The sequence below is a fragment of the Cyprinus carpio genome, chromosome B2 (genome assembly GCF_018340385.1).
Source record: "Cyprinus carpio isolate SPL01 chromosome B2, ASM1834038v1, whole genome shotgun sequence".
NCBI classification, from domain to species: Eukaryota; Metazoa; Chordata; class Actinopteri; order Cypriniformes; family Cyprinidae; genus Cyprinus; species Cyprinus carpio.
In genome coordinates this window covers 29605481-29623570 of record NC_056598.1, presented here as the reverse complement: position 1 = coordinate 29623570, position 18090 = coordinate 29605481, and the positions used below count along the sequence as shown (strand labels likewise).

Genomic DNA, 18090 nt, shown 5'->3' with positions numbered 1-18090 from the left:
TAATTCAAAAGGAAAACAATGATTTTCTTATCCCATTAACAGATATTTTTTTTATTGTTTTAAGCATAAACTCAAAAGTAATTTGACTCAATGTATCTTGATTTAAGAACGTTAAGATATTCGTACTGGAAAACAATTCAAAAATACTAAGGAAGAAGATAATTTCTGCTGTGCGAACTGTCACTTTAAAACTGAAAGGGTGGTTCAAGAGGAGAATTGAAGCAGGTCACTCGTCCCTGACCCCTACAGGTCTATTCCCAACCCCCCTATTTCTCTCTGTCTGTCTTTCTTTCTATTTCCCTCCCTCCCTCGATCCCATCAGTTCATTAAGGCACTTTCAAGGACAGAATCACAGTGCGCCACACACACACCTACATCAACTTCACAAGGACACTGACAGGACACTAATCTGCTGCCTCATCAATTTTAGCTCGTCCCGAGAGACACTGTAATACTGCATGCGCACACACTCGCAAAAATCGTACACGCAACGAGTGTCCGTCCTCCACTTGATGATATACACTCGCCTCAAATTACTGGCTAAAATAGGCGGGAGGCAATCCCTCTCTTTCAAAGCGACCAATCGGAGCACTCCGTTGCCTCCACCAATCTTTCTGCATGGTAACAGAGCTGCTAAACGATTGGCCGAGCAGGAACGCTGAAGCCGCGCCAAGTCTAATCTACTGTTACAAACACGCCACACAGAAATATGTCAGCAGTGCGGTAGGTAGTACATTAGCTGACGCTGTAGCTGCGGTCTCATCGGCTAATAGAGCCTGCAGTGAAAACAAACACACTGTCAGAAGAGCAAACGCGTATCTGTCGCATTAGCAGTCATTATCCAATCAACGCAACAGCATCTGAAGAGCTGCTGAGTCAACGCTACAGCGCCAAACAAACCGTAACAGCTGCACAAACATTAGCTGTGCAGGCAGATGGAACAATTGTGACTTTAATAAGTTTTAATGGATGGAGGAGTAGCATTATGAGGTGATGCATTGGGTTCCTTGATAACGAGAGTTTCAAGACTGAGTTCAAGACTAATAAACTCTAAGGAACTGACATTACGTCTGCACTGTGTCGGACAGTGCTGTTATTGTTAACTAAATCTGTTACAAATCATTTATAATCGGAAAATGAAAGTTATTTTAGTGTTGATAACATAAACACATGATAAAATAAAACAAATATTAGATGAACAACTTAAACTTAAAAAACTTGTGTTGTCCTAATAAGTTCAGTTTACAAAGATTACTAAAACTGAAAATTACTAAATCTCTGAAAATATGTTTACTGGGTTTTTTTTGTTTGTTTGGTTTTTTTTTGTATAGGTTATTACATATTACATACATATATGGATATATATTATGGTTTTAGTTTTAGTTAACTAATATCCCTGGTGGAAAGCAATTCACATACTATCTGTCCTAATAAGTACAAAAAATGGAATTAATGTAATCATGTCAAAGGTGACTGATAGTGCACTAATTATGGTGCATTTGAGGTGTGCATTCATGCAACCTTATTCTAGCATTACTCACAACCCCCTGTGATATGGAAGCAAAGGCATTTTTGATAGTTTTCTGATGACTTTGGAAAAAGCAAGGATCATGAGGCCAAAGCTAACAGAGTTTTTTTGGCTGTATGAACCTAAAAGTTCAATAATAATGAACGTAGACATAGGCTGACACTTTATGCAAACGCAAACAGTATGTGACAAAGAAGTCTGTGGCATCAACATGCAATTTCATGACACTAGTGTCCCAATTCTGCCACACTGTCTTACTACATACTCAAAAGCATGCAGATTTCCATTAAAAGCAAAGTACAAGGCGAATGCAAATTACATTGCTGTCAACATTAGGATGATCTAAAGACGCAAAATATATGATTCCACTGATGTCATTTTGACAAACAGTTAATATTTTGATCTCACAATTCTGACAGCTGCAAGTTAACATTGCACTACTCTTTCTCTGAATTGTGAATTTATAGCTTGCAACTGACAGTGATACAGTCATGTTAAAATATAGTCAGAATTGCGAAAAAACCTATAAACTCACAATTGTAAGAAACATCTTGCATACTTTTTTCTCAGAATTGCATCTTTATATTTCTCAATTTCGACTCACAATTGTGCATTTATATTGCAATTCTGAAAAAAGTTCAGATGAAAGAAATTATGTCAGAATTGCAAGAAAACCTATATACTCACAATTGCGTGAAATAAAGTCGCAATTCTGAGGAAAAAGTAATAATTGTGATTCTGACTCAAAATTGCAAGATATAAACTCACAATTCTAAGAAAGAAAATCTGAATTGTGGGAAGAAAACAACTAATCACATTTCTGGGTAAGAAAAAAAAAGTTCGAATTATAAATCTACAGTTTAAAACCTTATTACCTTTTTTTTACTTTTTAAGAAGGAACAAGTTTTCACAGTTGCCTACATAAAAATAACTGCTCATAGATGCTTCCAACATGGCAACCAAATGAAAATTGATATAGCCCATTGATTTATTAAGTGAGTGAATTATCAGAACTTTTGAGTTCGATTCAGAGTAAAATCAAACCAATTCAATAGAACAACTGATTTGGGATTTGAAGCTCCCTAATGCAGCTTATATCTGCAGACATTTGCTTAAGTAGTCGATTGATTCCACATGCATGTACAGTTGCTTTACCTTCTCCTGGTACTGGCGTCGTGAGGAGTCCAGTGACTGGATGAGGGCCGTGGCGTGTCCGATGAAGACGGCGTAGCAAGTGGCACCGACAATCATGCTGAGCATCGTCAGCCAGATATCAGAGAGACTCTCCGGAGCTTGACGACCGTAACCTATGCACAACATGTGACTCATGGCTTTAAACACAGCAAACGAGTACAGCTCACTCCACGTGTCGTTCTGCAGAGAGAGAAAGACAAACACAGAACATAAACCACATGTAACTGCCGTTCACAACACCTGTTGCCAATCTAAAAGCAGCATACCAGTAATGAGCAGAGGCCTATGACTTTTGCACTATAATTTTTTCATGTACTTTCATTTTATGGAAAAAATCATCAAGAATCTGTAAGTTTGTAATGACATAAGGGTGAATATATGATGACAGAAATCCTCAAACTAAATTATTTACATTTGATGTATGCTGACCAACAGATAAGATTATTCAGAACAAGCTGAAAATAATCAGGAAACAGTGCAAAAACAGCTTCACATGTGAACCTGGAAAGGGAATAAATTAACAGTAAAGCATTGAAGATCCAGTGTTGTCACATGACTATGTTACATGTTTAATTAAGTGAGTGGCATCCATTTTTCACTTCATGCTAGGAAGAAAAACAAAAAAACAAAGAAACAGCAAGACACTGAATTAAATGTAAAACTTTCAAGTAGAAAAACTGAAACAGTTTTTCCTTTAAAAACTTTTAAAGTTTTTTTACAGTGTATAAATCAATTTCGGGTCCAATTTCCAGTGAAATTACTACATTGTGATATCTAATGTCTCATTACATAATAGGTCTAGAAATATACTATTTAAAGTTTTGTACTCTTATTTTTTACTGCCAGGTTGAAATATGAGTGATGTGATATTTAATAAATTACCCATACTATGATAATAAGATTATGGTATCGCTTTAAAACACATTTTATTTCAAAATACACTGAAAAAAAGAAAAAACTGTGTATGATTTACTTTTACTTTTCACTCGGAAATTATTATTAAGTTTCCCAAGTAACTGCAAACAAACAGCAAGTAACAAATTGAATTAAACATGACATTTGCAGTAGAAAGACTGAAATAGCATTTTCTTTGTAAAATCTTCAGGGATATTCTTTGTTTTATGTACAACACCAAAAAAGGTGGGGTTTTTTTTTTGTTGTTTTTTTGGTTTTTTTTGCATTGTACATCCCACAATCTTTTATTGATAAGGTATATGTTTTCATATTCTGTAAGCAATTAATATTATAACTGAATTGTCTACTGAGTCGCTTTCTAAACTCTAATAAATAAAGCATTTAGCTGCAGAATGGCCGGCTGTCAGGCGTCTCGGGACGACAGAGATCAGTGTGTGGTGAGGGTCTGCCAGCAGTCTCAAACAAGAAGCCATTAAATGTGCCCTTTTTAAAAATGCGTCTGCTGCCTGACTTGTGCTGACATCCGGCTAATTCCCAAGGCAAGATTAATTACAGTTGCTGTCCTTTGCCCAAATGCTCAAACTCCTGAACTGAGGAAAGAAAAAACTGGATCTATTGCATCTCATCATGACTCCATTAAAGGAATAGTTCACCCAAAAATGACAATTTGCTGAAAATGTACTCACCCTCAGGCCATCACAGATGTAGAGGAGTTTCTTAATCATAAGAGATTTGGAGAAATTTACCAATGGATCCTCTGCAGTGAATGGGTGCCGTCAGAATGATAGTCCAAACAAAGCATCACAATAATCCACAAGTACAGTAGTCCACATCACTCCAGTCCATCAATTAACATATTCAAATCAAAGACAATTTTGAAAAGGTCATATGATGCTGCTAAAAAGAACATTATTTTGTGTATTTGGTGTAATGAAATGTGTTTATGCGGTTTAAGATTCAAAAAACACATTATTTTCAACATACTGTACATTATTGTTTCTCCTCTAAGCCCCGCCTTCTGAAACACGTCGATTTTTACAAAGCTCATCGCTCTGAAAAGCGAGGTGTGCTGTGATTGGCCAGCTATCCAGCACATTGTGATTGGCCGAATACCTCAAGCGTGTGACGGAAATGTTACGCCCCTTACCATACTGTGATGCTTTGTCCGGCCGGAGCGACGAGACAAAAACATAAAACCCATTATAAATGTGGTATAAACATGATTTCTAGTTGTGTCTTCTTTTGGAAGGCAAAAACAAAGTAGTTTAACTTTCTCAATGAAACAGCGTCACACACCACGGCCTTGAGTGAGCAGAGGATGGCGGCTTGAGGCGGATTCTATAAAGGAGTGTACCTTGGTCTTTGCAGCAACCACATGTGACGGAGACCCTGGGCTGGACTTTGCTTCATCCACGGTGAAAGCCCATTCTGCGATCCACAACGCGGATTGTTGATGTATTTCCTCAGCGACCAGCACGGATCAGCTCCAGGCATGACGAAGCGGATATCATCCTCATTTGGAAGGCCAAACAAAGTAGTTTCACTTTCACAGTGAAACACACAGCGTCTATATGACAGGGCGGCAGGGGCAACAACAATACTACAACGAGAATAAAAGATATGCCTTCTTTCTTTGCGTGAACATCTGGGTGACGTTATGCAAATCTTCCCACATCGTGACGTAGAGATGTGGGGGCGTGTTAGAACGAGCCATTTCAGGGGGGCGTGGACAAGTCTTAACTTTTATAAAGAATATCTCTTTGGATTTGAGATTTTAGTCTTCACAACTTCACAGATCTTCTTTATTCACCAAGCGCTTGTAACACTCCAAAGAGAAAGGAAAATCTGAAATCGCATCATATGACCCCTTTAACTTTAAACTGTTGCTCGCTGAAATACAAGTAATCTATTTGTAATATTGCTTTCTGCAGTGAAAAAGTCGTCTCTGAATCAAAACAGCTCTAAACAAATATGTGGGTTAATTTTTATGTGAGAGGGAAACAGAGGGTGGATTTTTCACTGCAGTAAGCATTATTATGGATAATGGGCACGCATTTTGGCCAAAGCAATGGTTTAAAGTTAAAACGCCTTTGATGGATTTGCTTTTTTTTTTTTTTTAAAAACACAGCCTTTAGCTTCACAGGAGATACTGATGGAGTGGTGTGGATCACTTGTGGATTTATTGTGATGTTTTTATCAGCTGTTTTGACTCTCATTCTGATGGCACCCATTCACTGCAGACTCAGAGGATCCATTGGGGAGCAAATGATGCAATGCAACATTTCTCCAAATCTGTTCTGATGAAGAAACTAACTCATCTACATCTTGGATGTCCTGAGGGTGAGTACATTTTCAGCAAATCTTCATTTCTGTGTACACAGCATGCAAATTTTACTGTATGCAGTGCACTTGGCCTTTCATGACTCATTATCTGATCTGGCTGCCAATGTTAGGATGTTTTGATCAGAATTGGATTGAAAGTGCAAAAATAACTATTGATTTCCCAAACGATAACTGGACACCACTCTTAACTCCTTTGTTTCAAAATCCTAAAACTTTCTCTTGATTTCCAAGTGTAGATGAAAAAAGGTCTGGATTTTCAATGTGGCCTCAGACTTTTGGACCCCACAATACGTAGTATGGTGTGAGTGGATCGCAATCAGTCAGGATTTTTCTGTTGTGTTATGTCTTTAGTTGTTAATTCCACTCACTCTGCCTTCACAGCTGCACCTTATTCTAATTAGTGCTCCAGCTCTCCTCTTCACACACCTGTCTCCCAATTTCGCATTGATTTTCTTCACTACTTATGCTTCTCTCTTTCTGTGCTTCTCTGTCAGTGTGTCTTGGCTATCATCCGTTTCACTACTGCCCTTAAGACTCTTTTGCTCTAGTCGTGCCTAGTTTTCTTGCCCTGTTTGCTTATTTAATCTTGTTTTTTCTTTTTGATATACCCAGTTCCCATACGCAGTTCAGTTTTGGATTCCTGACCTGGTTGCTGATTGTCAGCATTTGTTTTGGACTATTGCCTCTTCTTTTGTTCAATAAATTTGACAAACTGCGAATCTGCTCTTGGGTCCCTTTTCTCCCAGCAACCCTAACATATGGAGTAAACTGTAGCATAGCCTGCATACTTTTCCCTTCCCTTTTCTCCCATGCGGCATGCAAAGTTAAAGAGGAGAAGAAAAGGACTGAAAAAATGGGAAATGAGGAAAGTGTTAAAGTCAGAGGGAGCAGATCACTGTAGGAACACTGGAGTGAACAGGCCTGAATTATACATAAGTCGAGAGCACTTTACCTTGAAAACAGAAGAAGTAGAGTGTCCATGCTGAAACTCTGGACACACACACACTCTCTAAGAGACATTGTGTTTGCAAACATAGTGAATAGAATGGACAGAGAAGGACACATTCTACAGCAGCCTATAAAATCAGTACATACTCTCCTAAACCATACTGTACATTGACTATCCTGGGGTGGCAATACCAGCATATGGCATACTGTGCATTATCTACTGGTTGGTTTAGTAATATAAAAATGTGAAACAATTTGTGCTTTCAAGTAACAGAATGCTATGCCGTTGTGACACATGACTACAATATTTTGCATGTTTAATTTAGCGAGAGCTGTCCATTTTTCATTTGGGAAATCATAAGTGTAATTTAGCATTTTTATACAATTTTTGAACATAATAATATCTCTTGCAAGGACAATTCACTTCTCCAGCCTGGTGTATGGACTCCTTTCATGGGTTTATTCCAATACCTTTCAATTTCTTGAAGTATGAAAGTGAGAAAAAGTATGTAACAAAAAGAAAGAGAAAATAGGAGCGAGTGAGCCTCAGGGGAACAGAGACACTTTCTCGATCACTCTCTCATTCATGCCCTGGTCTGCAATGATAGGGCAAGAGGCATTGTGGGAAGACATTCATTAGTCGTACAGACACGCGTGCCCTGCGGCCGATAAGCTCAGACTCCCGGATTCTGCCTGTAATAGTGCAGTCGGCCCGCCAGCCTGTTCTGACTCTATTTACAATCGCTTATCTAAACGTACAGCAGCCCTCGCATCCTCTGCTGCCACGACATGCGCTGCTGCCCAGGCCCCAGACGCTGTGTAATATATGGTTTTAATCTCGGCCAAGACAATCCAACATCTCTTCACCGAGCCATTCATCTCCACGTCTGACCGAGTCAGTGCGGTTTTTCATCTCTAAAATGAATGCGGCAGTCAGGCGGAAAAGCTTCCTGGGGTAATGATGCTATACGTGTGTCTGCTCTTCAGGAGGAAGACATTCAGATGCCGAGTACATTACAGAGCAAAGCAGGATTACATTTCTGATTGCTTCTGTATGACACAAAGAGGTTACTTGCCCCCTCTTGACCTTTGACCTGCAAGGACTTCCCATCTGTAAGTAGACTAACCCGAACTCTGACATACACCATTTGGAAATGAATGAATAAATAAAAAATTAAATAATATAATATAATATAATATAATATAATATAATATAATATAATATAATATAATATAATATAATATAGACAAAACAGAAAAATTACATTTTGGCAACCACATGGCGACCACAAGCTCAAGATATTTTGATGTTTTATTCTACAACGTAAAATACATCAGTAATACACACTTGTTTCATTATTGATTATTTCGTTAAAATTTCTGATGATAAATAAAAATAAGTTAAGAGATGAGTTAAGAGTTGTCATCTTAAATGAAATGTTTTTGCATATGGTAACCCTCGTTCCCTGAAGGAGGGAACGGAGACGCCACGTCGGTGACCGACGAAAATGGGATATCACTTCGATAGACCAATCTACTTCGAGTGTAAACTAAACGAGCCAATGCACATTGGCATGCAATTATTGCATCCAGCTGCCGCTGATCACAGCGTGAGTATAAGAAGGCAGCAGGTGCAATGCATACCAGCTTTTCGCTGAGGAGCCGAGCCGGAGACCCGGCAGCTCAGCGGCGGTACAGTAACCATGGCGACGGGACGTGGCATCTCCGTTCCCTCCTTCAGGGAACGAGGGGTTACCATACGTAGACCGAGACGTTCCCTTTCAGTCGGTCACTCTCAACGCTACATCGGTGACCGACGAAAATGGGATCCCTACCAAAGCGCCAAGGGTGCTGCCCCTTCCAGTGCCCTGTGCGAGCCGCCTGCGCCCCTATTAGGTGTAGGCCGTGGCTCGGAACAAGTAGTTCCACTCACCATTGTCAAAGCACTACCTCACTGGGTGAGATTGGATAACACTGGGAAAACGTACCCGTTCGCTTGGAACAGGGACGCTGCGGAAGCCCCATCCTTCCCGAAGGAGGTCTCGGGAGCAAATACACACATAGCATCCGTTTAGGTGTATATGGAGAAATTTGAGGTGATTAAAACCCTCTTGGAAGGCAGAAGTCTGCCGGGGAAACACGGGCTCTAAGGCTATACCGTGGACTATACACATATGAGTACCGTTTAAGTCTCAATATGGAACCCAGCCTTCCATGGTTCTCACGGATTCATCATGAAGGCCTGGCGCCGGACGTTCCGCCGCGTCCAGCTGCCTAGGGTGATGGAGGATCTCAACAGGGTCTGCAGTACGGACACTCTGGAGCGGTTTTAGCAAGCCGACACTAACCGGGGCCTCTCGGTGCCACTACCCATTTGAGGTGAGAACACAGGAGGATACCGGCTCTACACGAAGGCTATAGAACCTAGCGAACGTGTTAGGGGTCGCCCAGCCCGCAGCTCTACAAATATCTGTCAGCGAGGCGCCACGAGCCAGCGCCCAGGAGGATGCAACACTTCTTGTCGAGTGAGCTCGCAACCTGAACGGGCAGGGCACACCCTGTGCCTGATAAGCCAGGGCTATGGCATCCACAATCCAGTGGGCCATCCTCTGCTTAGAGACGGCATTCCCCTTCTGCCGGCCTCCGTAACAGACAAAGAGCTGGTCTGAGGTCCTGAAGCTTTGTGTCCGGTCTACGTAGCATCTCAATGCTCGGACGGGACAGAGCAAAGCTAGGGCTGGGTCTGCCTCCTCCAGGGGCAGCGCTTGCAGGTTCACCACTTGGTCTTTGAAGGGTGTAGTGGGAACCTTGGGCACGTAGCCGGGCCGGGGCCTCAGGATTACCTGGGAGTCAGCCGGCCCAAATTCTAGGCACTAATCGTCGACCGAAAATGCGTGCAGGTCCCCTACCCTCTTGATGGAGGCCAGTGCAAGCAGGAGCAGAGTTTTCAATGAAAGAAACTTTGGCTCGACTGAATGCAAAGGCTCGAATGGGCCCTGCTGTAGTGATTTTAGCACCAGAGTCAGGTCCCAAGAGGGTATGGAGGGGGGCTGGGAAGGATTTAACCTCCTGGCCCCTCTAAGGAACCTGATGACGAGGTCATGCTTACCTAAAGACTTCCCATTCACGGGGTCATGGTACGCAGCAATAGCGGCAACCTGGACTTTGAGGGTGGAGGGAGACAGCCTTCGCTCCAGCCCTTGCTGCAGAAAGGAAAGCACAACCGCAATCGGGCATCTTCGGGGGTCTTCTCGGCGAGAAGAACACCACTCGACGAACAGGTTCCACTTCAAGGCGTAAGCGTGTCTCGTAGACGGTGCTCTTGCCGAAGTGATGGTGTTCGCTACCTCCTGGGGCAGGTCACCTAGAACCTCCGCGTCCCGTCCAGGGACCAGACATGGAGTTTCCAAAGGTCTGGACGCGGGTGCCAAATGGTGCCCCGTCTCTGAGTCAGTAGATCCTTCCTCAGAGGGATCGGCCAAGGAGGGGCTGTCGCGAGGAGCACCAGTTCGGGGAACCAGGTCCGCGTGGGCCAATACGGCGCCACTAGCAAGACTTGCTCCTCGTCCTCCCGGACTTTGCACAGTGTCTGTGCAAGAAGGCTCACTGGGGGAAACGCATACTTGCGTAGGCCCCTCGGCCAGCTGTGTGCCAGTGCATCCCTGTTCCCCTCCGAGAGTTCAACTGGCAGTGAGCGGTCTCTGGAGAAGCAAACAGGTCTACCTGAGCGGCTCCGAACCGTCTCCAAATCAGCTGGACCGTCAGGGGATGGAGTCGCCATTCTCCTGGGAGCATTGCTCGAGACAGCTCGTCGGCTGTACGGTTGAGCAGGCCTGGAATGTGAACGGCACGAAGAGACCTCAGAACCTTCTGACTCCAAAGGAGGAGGTGGCGGGCGAGTTGTGACATGCGACGGGAGCGCAGACCACCTTGTCGGTTGATGTACGCAACGGTCGCTGTGTTGTCCGTTCGGACCAGCACATGCTTGCCTCGTAAGTGACCTTTGAGACGGTTCAAGGCAAGGTGCACTGCTAACAACTCTAGGCAATTGATGTGCCACTGCAGCTGTGGGCCCGTCCAAACCCCTGAGACTGCATGCCCGTTGTACGTGGCCCCCCAGCCGGTGGTGGAGGCATCCGTGTAAACCACAGCATGCCTGGAGATCTGCTCTAGGGGCACCCCTGCCCTGAGAAACGCAAGATCTGACCACGGGGTGAGGGTTTGGCGACAGGCCGGTGTAACTTGGACCCGGTGAGTGCCGCGCTTCCACGCCCACCTCGGGACTCGGCCATAAAGCCAGTGCTGGAGCGGTCTCATATGTAGCAGACCGAGCGGTGTAAGTGCCGCTGCGGCCGCCATATGCCCCAGGAGCCTCTGAAAGAGTTTCAGTGGGACCGCTGTCCTGCTCTTGAATGTATTCAAGCAGGCTAGCACCGACCCGCGCACGTTCCTCTGTGAGGCGTGCTGTCTGTTCGACCGAATCCAACTCCATACCGAGAAAAGAGATCCTCTGCGTTGGCAAGAGTTTGCTCTTTTCCCAGTTGACCCGAAGGCCCAACAGGCTGAGGTGCCGGAGCACCAGGTCCCTGTGTTCGCACAACTGATCCCGAGATTGTGCTAGTATCAGCCAATCGTCTAGATAGTTGAGAATACGAACACCCTGTTCTCTGAGTGGAACAAGAGCCGCCTCTGTGACTTTCGTGAAGACACGGGGAGATAGGGACAGCCCGAAGGGCAGGACCTTGTACTGATATGCCCTTCCTTCGAACGCAAACCGCAGAAAATGTCTGTGGTGCGGAAGGATTGATACATGAGATTACGCATCCTTTAGGTCGATCGCTGCAAACCAATCACGGGGACGGATGCACCTGAAGATGCGTTTCTGCGTCAACATCTTGAACGGTAGCCGATGAAGGGCCCGGTTCAAAACTCGCAGATCCAAGATCGGTCGTAACCCACCGCCTTTCTTGGGTACAATGAAGTAGGGGCTGTAAAACCCCGTCCTCATATCGGCTGGAGGGACCGGCTCTATCGCGTCTTTCGCCAGTAAGACTGCGATCTCTTCCCGCAGAACAGGGGCATCGGACGCTTTCACTGTAGTGAAGCGGATACCGCTGAACTTGGGGGGACGCCGGGCGAACTGAATCGCATAGCCGAGGCTGATGGTCCGCAGGAGCCAGCGAGACGGGCTGGGTAGCGCTGACCAGGCGCTTAGAAACCGTACAAGCGGGACCAGCGGAACCACAGCCGTACCCGCAGTGGGGCAGCGAGGTGGAACACAGGGACCCATCTCGGGCGGCTTGTGAGCAGGCCTGAGTGTGGTGCGAGTGTGGGGTGCAGGGCTCACCTGGTTCCACGGGGTGGCAGAGGGTGCGTGAGTAGGGCCTTTGTTGACGCTCTCGAACCGCCCGCTGCTGCCATCTGGCGAAGGAGGAGGATGAGTGAGGTCCGGTGTTTGGCCGTCCGCAACTCTCCGTGCCCTCCTGGGACCCAGAGATGAGGGAAAATGCTCTTTTGTCGAGAATTTGGGTACCGTCGGCCGTGAGGCCAACGGCGGGAAAAAAATGAAACAAATGATTCTCCGCCCGGCCCTCCTCTGGGGGAAGGAGTGGTGCCTTCCCCATCTCCTGAAGAGCAGATCCCTCCATCTCTGGGTCACCTGTCTCAGGGCCGCTTGCTCTTATGTTTGCCGCCGGGTTTGGCGGGGGCCTGGACAGGCGGGATGGGTCGGCTCCACGACGCTGCTTTGCTGGAGGCTGCTGCGGCTGCGGCGCGGGAGCGGGGGCGGACGCGGGGGCCCGCCCTCGGCGACGAGCAGGCTGGGGTGCTGCGGCCGGCGGACGGGTGGAGGCAGCAGCTGCCCGCCGGGGCAGGATGTGTCGGATAGCCTCAGTCTGCTTCTGGGCGGCCGAGAACTGCTGGGCAAAGCTCTCAACCGCGTCGCCGAAGAGGCCGGTCTGGGACACAGGGGCATTGAGGAACCGGACCTTGTCGGTGTCCCTCATGTCTGCCAGACACAGCCAGAGACGGCGCTCCTGGACCACAAGCGTGGACATCGCACGACCCAGGGAACTCGCGGTGACCTTCGTCGCTCGGAGCGCGAGGTCAGTGGCGGTTCGAAGCTCTTTCAGAACTTCTGGATCGTGACCACCCTCGTGCAGGTACTTCAGTGCCTTAGCCTGGTGCACCTGCAGTAACGCCATGGCGTGTAAGGCAGAAGCAGCTTCCCCGCAAGCCGCATAGGCACTGCCGGTCAGACCAGATGAGTGCCTACAGGCCCGGGAAGGAAGCACCGGGTCTCCACGCCAGGAGGAGGCGGACTTAGGACACAATTGCATCGCTACCCCGCGCCCGCTCCACTGACGGGATTGCCGAATACCCCTTCGCTGCACCGCCATCAAGGGTGGTGAGGGAGGAGGAGCCCACTGGCCGGTTTCTGGCAGTAAAAGGTGCCGTCCACGACTTTGTGAGCTCATCATGCACTTCCGGGAAGAAAGGCTCTGGGGCGGGGTGCTGAGAACCAGCGCGCGCCACCCCGAGATACCAATCATCCAGCCTCGATGGCTCGGGACGCGGTGGAGGATTCCACTCGAGCCCTACCATCTCGGCGGCCAGGGAAAGCATAGCTGCCATTTCGGGATCCGACTCAGGCTTTGCCAACGTCCCTGAGGGCGGCAGCGCAGCCGAATCTTCATCCGACAGCTCTCCCTCCGATGCTGAGATCGACATCCGGTCGGGGGGAGGCCCACTGGATACCACTGGTACGCTCCTTGTAGAGGGCCCAGCGCGTTCCGTGGGTTGCTCAACTGGATCAGAGGTGCAAGAGGAGCGGTGGTCCCCAGAGGGTTGGTTCCCTGCGGGGTTTGCCACCACTGTAACCCTCAAACCGCCCGTGCTACTACCGGAAGTGGTTCTCGTCTGTCGGCCGCCAGAACGAGCCCCAGATCGCGGCAGCGGCAGCGGGGACTCCGCCCCCCTGAAGGTAGCGGAGCCTGGCTCGCAGCTCTGAGACGGTCATCTTCCCGCAGTGAGAACATGACTCGTCCACGAAAGCCACCTCAGCGTGCTTAATGCCCAGACACGTGAAGGAAGCGATCGTGACCATCACCAGGTGCCAGGTAACGACCGCATCCAGAAACGCACGGGTGAAACGGCATCCTTATAAGGACGATCCGTCGTCTTTATAAAGACGCACCCGTGGAGCTCTTTTAGAGGAAATTCGCTCAGGAAATACTCTTTTGGTGCTGAGGCGCACAGGGGAGCTGGCCGCTTGCAACACGACAGGGGGTAGTGCAGCCTGAAGTGTGCAAACCACTCGACGCTGGAACGACCGCCGCTGAAACGCCGTCTCGCCAACACAGAAAGCTTTCCAGAGCGTGCTGAACTCGCAGTTCACGTCGACAGTTAAGGTAAGCGGAACGATACTCTCGCTCGGCTTCGAAGCAAAAAGCTGGTATGCATTGCACCTGCTGCCTTCTTATACTCACGCTGTGATCAGCGGCAGCTGGATGCAATAATTGCATGCCAATGTGCATTGGCTCGTTTAGTTTACACTCGAAGTAGATTGGTCTATCGAAGTGATATCCCATTTTCGTTGGTCACCGACGTGGCGTCGAGAGTGACCGACTGAAAGGGAACTGTTTGATGTGGTAATAGTTTTGTTTAAGGAAGCTTTGTAAATTTTTGTTCATATTGAGATTTCTGACTTTTGATTGTATCAGTCCAGGGTAAAATATATGAATACAAATACTTAGTATGTGATCAATTTTGATGAGTCAAAAATAACAAAAGAAGGTGAAGTCATCCAAAGTGTTAGTAGAGGTGGAACATTAATTTTAGTTTTAACCTGCATTGATAAATCTGTTTACAATATGACCAGAAAAAGTAAATATGGTCAATTTTAAATTTCATGTTCACTAAAATTATTTAGCAAATAAAACTAAAAATGCCACATTTTGGAGTAAGGAGCAGTCAGCCTTGATTAAAATGAATTCTGGGAAGCAGCCCATAATGTGAGTGCTCAGAAACTCCTCCAGGTTCATGATAGCAGCATGTTTTTCCCAAGAGGACTGAAGGCATGTATGGTGAGAGGACTGAGAGTATCTTTGTGTCTCTGGAGGGTTTTTCTCAGAGGGAGAGAAATAACATACTGTGTTTAATCCACTTACACATGAGTCTAAACACACACACACACACACACACACACATTCACAGAGAGAGAGAGAGGACATAAACTCCAGTCACATGGCTGAGACTTAAATATACAGTGTTGCCTATACAGTACACTGCAGTTGAAAAGTTTGGGGTCAGTAAGATTTTTTGACACTTGTCTTTAAAGTTGAATGCATTACATTGATCGAAAGTGACAATAAAGTATTTATAATGTTAAAAAGGATTTATTTTTCAAATCCTGAAAAATGTGTCATGGTTTCCACATTTAAAAATTGAAAATGACCAAAAATGTTTCTTGAGCAGCAAATCAGCATAGAATGATTTCTGAAGGATCATGTGACACTGAAGACTGGAGTAATGATGCTGAAAATTCAGCTGCGCATCACAGAAATAAATTACATTTCACTAGATATTCACATAGAAAACAGTTACTTATTTTAATTGTATTTTTTATTAAATGTACAGGGATCTTACCAACCCCAAACTAAAAAAAAAAGCTTTATTGACTTGCATGTATAGTATAATATAGTAGGCCTATAGTATAGTAGTATATAGTAATTGAAGCTACATTTATATTTTTTCTTCAATTAATCCAGCAAACAAGTATTATGTTTTAGCATAAATCAATGAATAAATAAATAAGAAATGTTATGACATAACACACACACAAACACACACTATTGCATGTTTTGATTGTGTATCCCTGAATATTCTTTATGTATATGTTTAAACCCTCCAGCGATGTGTCTACTGATGTTAGTGTATCCTCAGCTTCCTGCTATCCTAATAGATTTATGTTAGCACTGAGCAACACACACACACACACTCACACACACACACGCACAGTAGTGCATCAGCATTTGTTTACAGATGATTCACTGCATGTGCAGAACAGATGCCTCACCATGCTTTGATTTATTACCAATATCATAAACCTGACTGAGAAGAAGCACAGATGATAATAATTCACACAAGAACAATAATTCAAAGGTTTTTCCATACAGTGATATCATTCCCTGCTGTTTGTTACATGTAACTGCAAAACCTCACATCTTACTACCTTATAAACTGTATTTATAGGGTTTTAGGAATCATTCAAATGCTGATCTATCGATCATAATCTGTGCTGTAAACACAGCTGTCGGCGACTGCCAAAAAACGTTCATGCCTTCACACGTTTTCATATGTTTCTGTGTTGATCCAGCATGCATTTGTGTGGTTCCAATAAGATCAACGACGTCCTTTAGGATGCGTTTACTGAAGATGGATGCTCTGTTTCTGTATGCGCACACTAATAATATGAGATGTCAAGCTCTCCAGAGGCCGAAGCCTGCATCTATGCCAGCTTCCTCTTCCCATTTTATTTGCTTTCTGTGTTCTCGTCGTCTTCAGCGGCACGTGATGGATTTTCCTGATGGATTCAGATAGGACTGTCACAATTATTCAGTTTTGGCCGGCATTGAATTGTTACATAAATAACTATAGTTCATGCTTGTCTCTTTTAAGTGTTTTATTCACTGAACCTTTTCACTAAATATTACACAGAATGATATGAATAAATATATTTTTAATTCATAAAGGTCAATTAATGAAATGGTTATTTTAATGTAATTTTTATTCTAAGCATTCCATTAGAAAAAAAAATATGTAAGTGTTAATAAATTGCAGTATGCCATTTCTAATCAGTTTTAAAATATGCGAGAGTCATGTGTCACATGATTCTTCAGAAATCATTTTAATACGCTGATTTGCTGCTCTGGAAACATTTCTTAATACTATCAATGTTGAAAGCAGTTGTGCTGCTTCAGAATTTATGTGGAAGCCATATTTTTTCATTAATTTTTGATGAATAGAAAGTTCAAAAGAAAAGCATGTATTTGAAATAAAATATTTTGTATTTTGAATGTCATTTTTGATCATTTTAATGCATTCTTTCTATATTAATTACTTAAAAAAAAATCTTACCAACCCCAAACTTTTAAAGTAATGCAGACTTATACAAGCAACACGAATGCCACCTGTTTCAAAGAATGACCAATTAAAATACCCTTATTTGTAGGTCAGGATGTTATTAAATTGAAGTGCACAGTGATTATGATTATCTCAAATAATTGCAATCAGGTGATTACGTAAAAGCTCTCACTCTCTGAACTAGCGCTATGGATGTGAAACTTCTCTTTCCTCCTGCATCTGTTTACGTAATTCTCCTCTCTTTCTGCCATCTCACATTCTCTCTATCTTTCCCTCGTTCTCTGATCTCCAGAGGGACGGTGACCTTAATGTCACGTGTGACATCATCACAAACCTTCAGTATCCACAGAGACTGAGCAAAAACAACAGCAATAACCCTTCATTACACAACTCTTTGCAACACATCAAACAAACTGATAGCAGCATCACATCAACTATAATACAATAAAAATTCAATCTATGCATTCTTAAAGTCAACATGCATTAAAGTTAGAGTATTATACTTTGTACTACTGCATTACACTTACTACTAAGTGCATTATACTTTGACTACACACCTTTTGTCCAACAAATAGACCAGAAACAGACTAGGAGTCATTCATTTCCAATGGAAGATATGGGAGATCAATTTTAGGACCTCATTTTAGGTTTGGGTGGATGTGATGTGATGTATAAAAAAATGTATACAAATTCAAAAAAAAAAAAAAAAAAAAAGAAAAGAAAATGGGTTAATATGAATAATTTTTTCTGAAATAATTATTTTACAGTTTTTACAAAGTATTTACATCGATTAGCTCTAGAAAATCTTCTCTGTTTTTTTTTTTTGCCCCAGACATATTAGCAGTTGTTTTGTTTGGATATACACTCCAAAACAACGTTAGTGTTTTGATTTAAATAAGCAAATACTTAAGAATAGGCCTATATGATTAAATCATTATTGCATTATTTTATTTGTTTCTGGCATGTTATTTGTGTCAACAATAATTTTAACCCTAACTAATGCATTATGTAGCTTTTTA

General features: G+C 44.1%; 1 pseudogene; it reads right to left on the bottom strand.

The window, feature by feature from the left end:
• Positions 1 to 18090, bottom strand: part of LOC109109060 — a 54282-nt pseudogene that overhangs the window by 19218 nt on the left and 16974 nt on the right.